Source organism: Lampetra planeri, chromosome 33, assembly GCF_965212315.1.
Source record: "Lampetra planeri chromosome 33, kcLamPlan1.2.h2, whole genome shotgun sequence".
In the NCBI taxonomy this organism is placed as follows: Eukaryota; Metazoa; Chordata; class Hyperoartia; order Petromyzontiformes; family Petromyzontidae; genus Lampetra; species Lampetra planeri.
In genome coordinates, this window is record NC_136139.1 from 5,076,644 (window position 1) to 5,084,105 (window position 7,462).

The window sequence follows — 7,462 nt, forward strand, 5'->3', positions numbered from 1 at the left end:
ATGTTACATCTTTGTCATTCTGTAAGAAACGATGTGCATGTCACGAAACACATGGTTCCCGCAAACTACAACATAAAACGGGCAGTCTCAGTTTAACGTAACACAGCCATGCACACCTCATCCTGCCAAAACCAATATTTTTCTCAAAAAGACAAATTATTTGTCATTTCATTGGCAGTGATGCACAGCACAAATTACAAAGACTTCATGCATTCATCAGTAACAATGCATTCAAAGATTAAGGATATTCTTGGTGACATTTTGGCCAATAGATATTCTTCACAGTGTTGTTTGAGAAGGATGTTGTTCACTGCTATAAAGGTAAATTTTTATGGACATTGTTCCAGATGTTCAGAAGAACATGTCCCAAATGGTCTCTTCTGGCCACTGGCAACGCATCTTGCACTGATTAGCGTGTTTTGCCACGTACGGTGCAAAAGAAGTTCATAATCTATATAATCCGTATCGCTGTTGTTGCTATGTACATAAACTATTCATTATAGAAAGTGTCTCCACATCTCCAAAGAAAGCAACTTGGGGTAATTTCTCTAACTGTACAGTATCCCCATTACCTCACAATAGCAACAATGTTTCTAGTTTTTTATTTGCTTGGGTTCGAACCATACAGCATGTAAACAAATGTGGGGTCCTATTCTTGCATATCCTGAGATTTGGACAAATTATTTCATTTTACATGGTGTAATTCGTAGCGTTTTTTGTATAGTGTTGAAACCCTCCAACCTCTGGCAGGAAATTCAAGAAACATGGCTGATGAATATTAATACAAATCATGCGGCATTAGAAATCAAGTTTTAACGATGCGTTTAAGCTAGCTGTGCGATATGTGCTTCAAATCTGCCTGCCAATTGCAATCCCAAGATGCATTTGAATAGCAAGCTTCTGACTCGTCTTTGATGATGACCACAAGATGACGGCCTTGGCAGTTGTGTTGAGGCCGGGGCTATAGAGTACATTTGCTGCCACTAACAACGAATATTTCCTCGACGAAATCATAAGTAGTTTACTTTGGGTTAGTTTTTATATCGTGTAAATATGTTTTTTTTTACTCTAATCCTCCAGCACCTGACAAAGCTAATCAAATTGACTTGTCACATGGCCAAATATGCCAATTTGGTTTATCAACAAACCCATAATGTGGTGACTTGATTTAACTGACTAAGTTGGGTCATAATATTGTGTCCTATGTATAGCTTTTACTCAACTGGTAATATCTGATGGGGGTTTTTTTTTTTACAAGTTAACGATTAATTTAAAAGGAAGTGTGAGCATACTTGCTGATAGAGGTTTTCATTATACTGTAATTGTGTGAAAGTCTTTGTTGAACTAATCTTGCAAAAAAAGACCTGGGGTAGGCCTGAATGTGGGTATACTCTCCCAGGGAAAACCAGAGCAAAATATACTATCTTCACTTACGTATATATACACATACATTAAAACAGCCCAGGTGGTCATGTCCTCTCCGCCATCTGCACCAACTTGCACCGACCTGCGTTATGAAGTATGGTAAAAAAATAACAGCTGGAACAACGTGAAAAGCCATGCATTTATTGGTGAATTGAATCACTTATTCTTTGGTTCTTTCGGTAAAGTCACGTATAAAAATAAAATATTAAATTAAATACTAGCATACGACGTTTCGATTGCAACACAATATACCTGATGAAGATTGCTTGTGCTGCAATCGAAACGTATGCTAGTATTTAATTTATTATTTTATCTTTATACGTGACTTTACCGAAAGAACCAAAGAATAATTCCTGCAGTCACGAAAGCTCCAAATTAAGTTTGAATTGAATCACATTTTGATAACGCATTAATCGAATAGCAATTGATAATAGTAACATTGTCCATAAGAAAATGATATAAACTCAACACGTTCTTCAATAAGACTGCCCCAAAAAGGAATGCAGTATATAATTGGTCATGTCTTTGACAATAGCCTCTTTTCATTGCAGATAACATCTCTTAAGATTTGACGAACGTGAGTTTTTTATTTTCTTGTATTTAGGAATTCACTGCCAAGGCGGTTTGTATTGCAAAAAGACCCCCGTCCATTCTAAAATGATAACATCAATAAGCAGTTCTACTTTTAAAAAAGTTTAACAAAAATAACGTGGGTATTTTTTTGTGGGCCCTCTTGGAGTTTTGGGCCCTGGGCAAGTGTCCCCCCCCCCGCCTCTGAAATCTGGTCCTGACCCGGGGTTAAGAACGAGAGCACAAGGAAACACCAAGCGGATGTCGTGGGGGGGGGGGGTTAGGACGCTCGGGGTGACACGGAGCACAAGTTCCTCAATGTATCGAACTAAAAAAAACCTCAACAAACTCGTCACCAACAATTCCTTAAAACGACAAATATATAATCGGCGACGTGTAATGTTGTGTTATGAAGGGTCACTGCCTGAAACGTCGCGAATTGTATATTTTTCTTTCAAGGCAGTATTGTTGACTAGTCTTGGTTTTTTTTATTGTGTTGTGCACCTCTCAAAACAGCAGTATCACCAGACATTAATTTGTTTAATGCATATAACAGATGGATTCCCAAACTCAAGATACATGTATTGGACTGTCACCAGCCATGATCAACCCATTGCCGGGTAAAGGCCTCTCCCCCAAAGCCATTGCTATCTCTCAATTCTGGAATGTAAATGCATGGAGTCGCGTGTGTAAGAATTTGTGTTTGTATCCCATGGAAAATTTTAATAAATAGCTTAATGCCACCCCTATAGCCACTAGAGGTGTTATCGGCAACAGCCTAGGATCAATTAATCAATGTAACATTCCATTGAATTCGAGCAATGCGATCTTAATGATAGGTGGTTCATTTGTATTGACAAAGAAGGCTACCTAAAAAAAATCAGCAGTGGTAAATGTCCGTCGTGACATTTGTTGTCATCACTTCTCGTTTACTCGACTCCAAAGAATGTAGAAATTCCACATTCCTATGACTGGGATAAATATGCAGAATCGTGAGTTATGATAATGATAAGTTTTTTTTACCCTTTTATCTGGCAACAAAACTGACACATTTTTTTACAAGGCGTCATGTTTGCATTGACCACAAGGACAGTGCATACATTAGCAGAGTTGTGTTTTTTTTTGCATTCCGACCGCAGTGTATTGTGGTCAATGCAAACATGACTCCTTGTAAAAAATGTGTCAGTTTTGTTTCCAGATAAAAGGGTAAAAAAACACAATTATCATATTTTGCTACTGGCAAAGGAGGTTCCAATGGTGTAATCGTGATTTAGCCTGGAAAAATCCGATGAGCTATGAAGCTATTGAACAGTTGTCCACTCATGTGTTTGCTTTGCTGCGTATATATTTGGTGAACAAGTCCTACGTACACAAGTAATGCATGACTAACGGCGTATGGTAAGCGGTCTTTTTTTATTTAGCTACTTACGCAACACGACCAACCCCCACGCAAAAATGCCCGATGGTCAGGTGTCGGACCCTTACGTCACAAGTAGCTGACTCACAACGTGACACCAGGGCCACACCCTCAACACGCCGCGTGACATCACTCACAAAGCCACGCCCACCACCCACCCACCACCCCAACCCCGTCAACCGGCCCACTCCGCACGCTGAAATGCGAGAGCGGACTGAAATATTTCGTGGCGCTTAGCCAATCAAAGAAAGGGAAACGAGGGGGCGTGTTGCTTGACCGCGACGTCACCAGCTCGATCCAGGCAAGAATCTTTGCGTTGATTAACACGTTCTTCATGTTCTTTCTAACACGTTCTTGTTGATTCTGCTCATTCATTTGCCCGCGGAATTTGAATTACGATCTCCAGTTTGTGCAGCTATTTGCAGCACGTCTCTCGCCGCTCTCTCCTCTTGCTTTGAGAATTGTGTAAGGTTTCACTACGTTATTTCGGTCTTTTACAATGTCCGATTTGATCTTAAACTGTGTCCGTATTTATATTAACGTTTACCCAGAAAGTATAATATTTTGGAATATCTGATAGTTACTCTTATTGTTGTGCTTTATTGCTTTTCAAATGGATTTGTATCAGCAAGTGCTTATAACGTTTGGACATGCGAGCCAATGCAGCACTGCAAGGCCGTAGCCATGGAGTCAACATTGGGGGGGACCAAATCTTCCAGGGGGTCTGGGGGACCCCCCCAGAAAAAAAAAATCGAAATTTGAAAACGAATTTCCTGCCTAAAATATTACAAAAAATTCCAAACACATAGGATGGACTTTTTCTTTATTTTTTACAATAATGTCTAATAGTGTATTGTATTACATTGCTGTTTTTTCTTTTTTTTCTTATTTCAGTGTATGTAATGGCAGAGATTAGGGATTAATAAAGTACAACCATAACCACAATCATATAAACAGAAATCTATTTTATAGCAATATATTGGGGGGGGGACATTTTGAGCATATTTGAATATTGGGGGGGGGGGGTGGGGGAGTGTGCCTCCCCCCCAATATTTATTATAATTACGGCCTTGCAACACTGCATTTTTGTGTGTCGTGACCAAGAATCGGAACTGAACCTCTGCACTCCGCTGTGCACCGTTGCTTTGCTTGGGAGTCTGATAAGACTGCGTATGGCGATTGTTGACTTTTGCACGTTTAATTCCCAAGACACTTAGAAGCTTTTAATTGCCCACACCGTTCTGCATCTGCCGCATACCTACGCATAGGAAAGTACAGGGAAATTAGTTTTTTCCATCTACACACATCATTAAACTGCATATAGAAATAGGTTGGGCACATGGGGATATTTCAACATATTTGCAGCATAACAGCGTGCCCCTTCTGCTCGGCAGCAGGAAATAATTAATTTCAAGAAATACACAGACATGTTTCAAGCCGTGGATGTTCCATTAGGGAGGGTCCACGTTTCGTAACCATAGAGACAGGCCGTGGCTGAGAAGACCCGAGCTTCGTGTGGGGCGACAGACCAGGTAGCTTCCACACAGCAATATGCAGCCAATAAAAAGATGATGCCGCTCGGCTGATTCGGAGTGAGACCTCTGCTGTCAAACCGGAGCCGGTCAGGAGCACACTGCCCAGGTATGGATAACTCCACTCTCTCCACAACAGCCACAGACCCACCACCACGCTACAACCACCACTATGTGACAACCACACAACCAGTCCGTCTTCGTGCAGTACTCCATCTATAGCAAACTCAAGACGGACAACTCGCCACACTAAGCGGTAACAACCACACGGCACTGATGATGGTGACCTGCTTTTTGCCTGGTAGATGGAGCTTCAGTCATAAGACGGTCGTTTATACCGTTGGGTAAGCTTGATAGTTGGTTGGCCAGGTGAGATTTTACTGCAAAACCAACACCATTGTTGCATCTCTCCTCTTTTCCATGCCCACTCCAAAAGGTGTAACCGGCTCCAACTTCTACAATATATCCAGTGTCAGCTAGCCGGGTCTCACTTAGGCGATGCCAATTTTGTATCTGGCAAGTTCTCTGCCGACAAGAGCCATTCATATCTCAAATCTGTTTGGTCCAGCTGTGTCCATAAGTGCACGAACATTCCAAGCACCAACATTAAGTGGTGTCACTTTGATGTTCTTTGTTTGACCCGATGGTGGTGTCATGACTTGCGCTTGCAATTGGATTTAAGTGAGTTTTGTGCAGCTTTGACCTCACTCTCTCGTCCAAACTCGCCTGTATCCAGTGGCAAGACTATGTCTAGATGGCTGGAGATGATGCTGGATGCAGTGGATGGTCTGAGGAGTCCTTCTGATGGTATTTCCTCCACCAAGGGTTCCACAGACCCCACTCAAATACTGAGTTTGCCAGGTTAGTTAACCACCGCCCGGGGTTCGGCATTGGCAGCTGCTGGCAGTACCGACTCACCAGGTGCAAGATGGAAAGCACCCTGATGTATGCCTATGGTAGCAGCTCAGGTTATTCCCAGCAAAGACTGACTGCACATCCAGCTGGCCAGACCGTATATACACCCTCCCTATATAGACTACAATTTATATGTAATGACCTAAAAATTACCCAAAGCCAATATGCAGCCTAATGGCTATTTGAAAATAAACAAAGGTCTCCGATTGGTAGAAAGAGGACTCCAAAGTGATTGGTCGGGAGGCAGACTTTTAAAGGCATTGGAGGACACTGAAATAATGTTTAAAATGAAACAATATATGAATACTGTACACTTCTCCGGACATCGGCCTGCAGCCTTGCTTCGTTCACTGGATAAATTACTACACTTAAAACAAACACTCACAAAATCTATTTTAAACGAAATACACATCGAAACACAATAGTCGTTAGTGCACTCACTGAATAAAGTTTAGTTTCAGATCTGACAGCTATGAATACAATGTATTATGCAATACACACGGAGCTATGATGAAATCAAACACTGTAAAACTCTCCTTTAAATGCATAAACACACTGTTATTGAAATAGCGAATAAGCATAACAGTCTCGTCTAATTATTCTTAGGTTTTTTCTCGGTAAAGTCACGTAGGTAAAACATTAAAATTAATGAAAATAAAATAAAAATCACGACGTTTCGGAGGCAACACAAGTCTCCGTCATCAGGTGGGACCGTCACAGCCAGTCTCGTCTAATGTTAGAACAGATTGACAGTAAAAATCCCATACAAAATCCATTACTTTAGCTCCGTTCACGGCGGGTTTTAAGCTGAAATAAAAGCGGACATTTTCAAGTTGCCGGGGCAGAATCGATGTCATGGATCGCAATTAGCGATCCTAACGGGACAGAGACACGCCTCTTACGACGCCGTAACTCCCTTATATGGGCAAAGACACGCCCACTTCCGCTTTTATCGTATTACACGTGCGCGCGCACATTCAATCGAACCCCTCCCCCCCGCATCCTTACAGTCGTCCGTCAATCAGCTCCGTCCGCGACTAAACCCCACCCCCTAACTTTACATTCGGTGCCGCCCACTGGCACCGTCCACCAATCGACTCTGCTTGCATAGGGCGACGGGGTGGCCACGCCCCGACTGCTGCGAATGACCCCGTCCCACCGGGGGGGGGGGTTAAGCCCCGCCCACCCGAGGGTTAGCCACGCCCCACCAGGGGGGGTAAGCCCCGTCCTAACGGGGGGGGGGGGGGGGTTTTAAAGCCCCGCACCACGAGGGGGGGGGGGAGGTTAAAGCCCCGCCCCACCGGGGGGTTAGCCACGCCCCACCAGGGGGGGGTAGAAGCTCCGCCCCACCTGAGAGTTAGCCACGCCCCACCAGGGGGGTAAGCCCCGCCCCACCGGGGGTTAGCCACGCCCACCAGGGGGGGTATGCCTCGTCCTAACGGGGGGGGTGTGTTAAGCCCCGCCCCACGAGGGGGGTGTGTTAAGCCCCGCCCCACCTGCGAGTTAGTCACGCCCACTAGGGGTGTTAAAGCCCCGCCCCACCGGGGGGTTAGCCACGCCCACTAGGGGGGGTTAAAGCCCCGCCCTCTCCGTATCAGTGGCC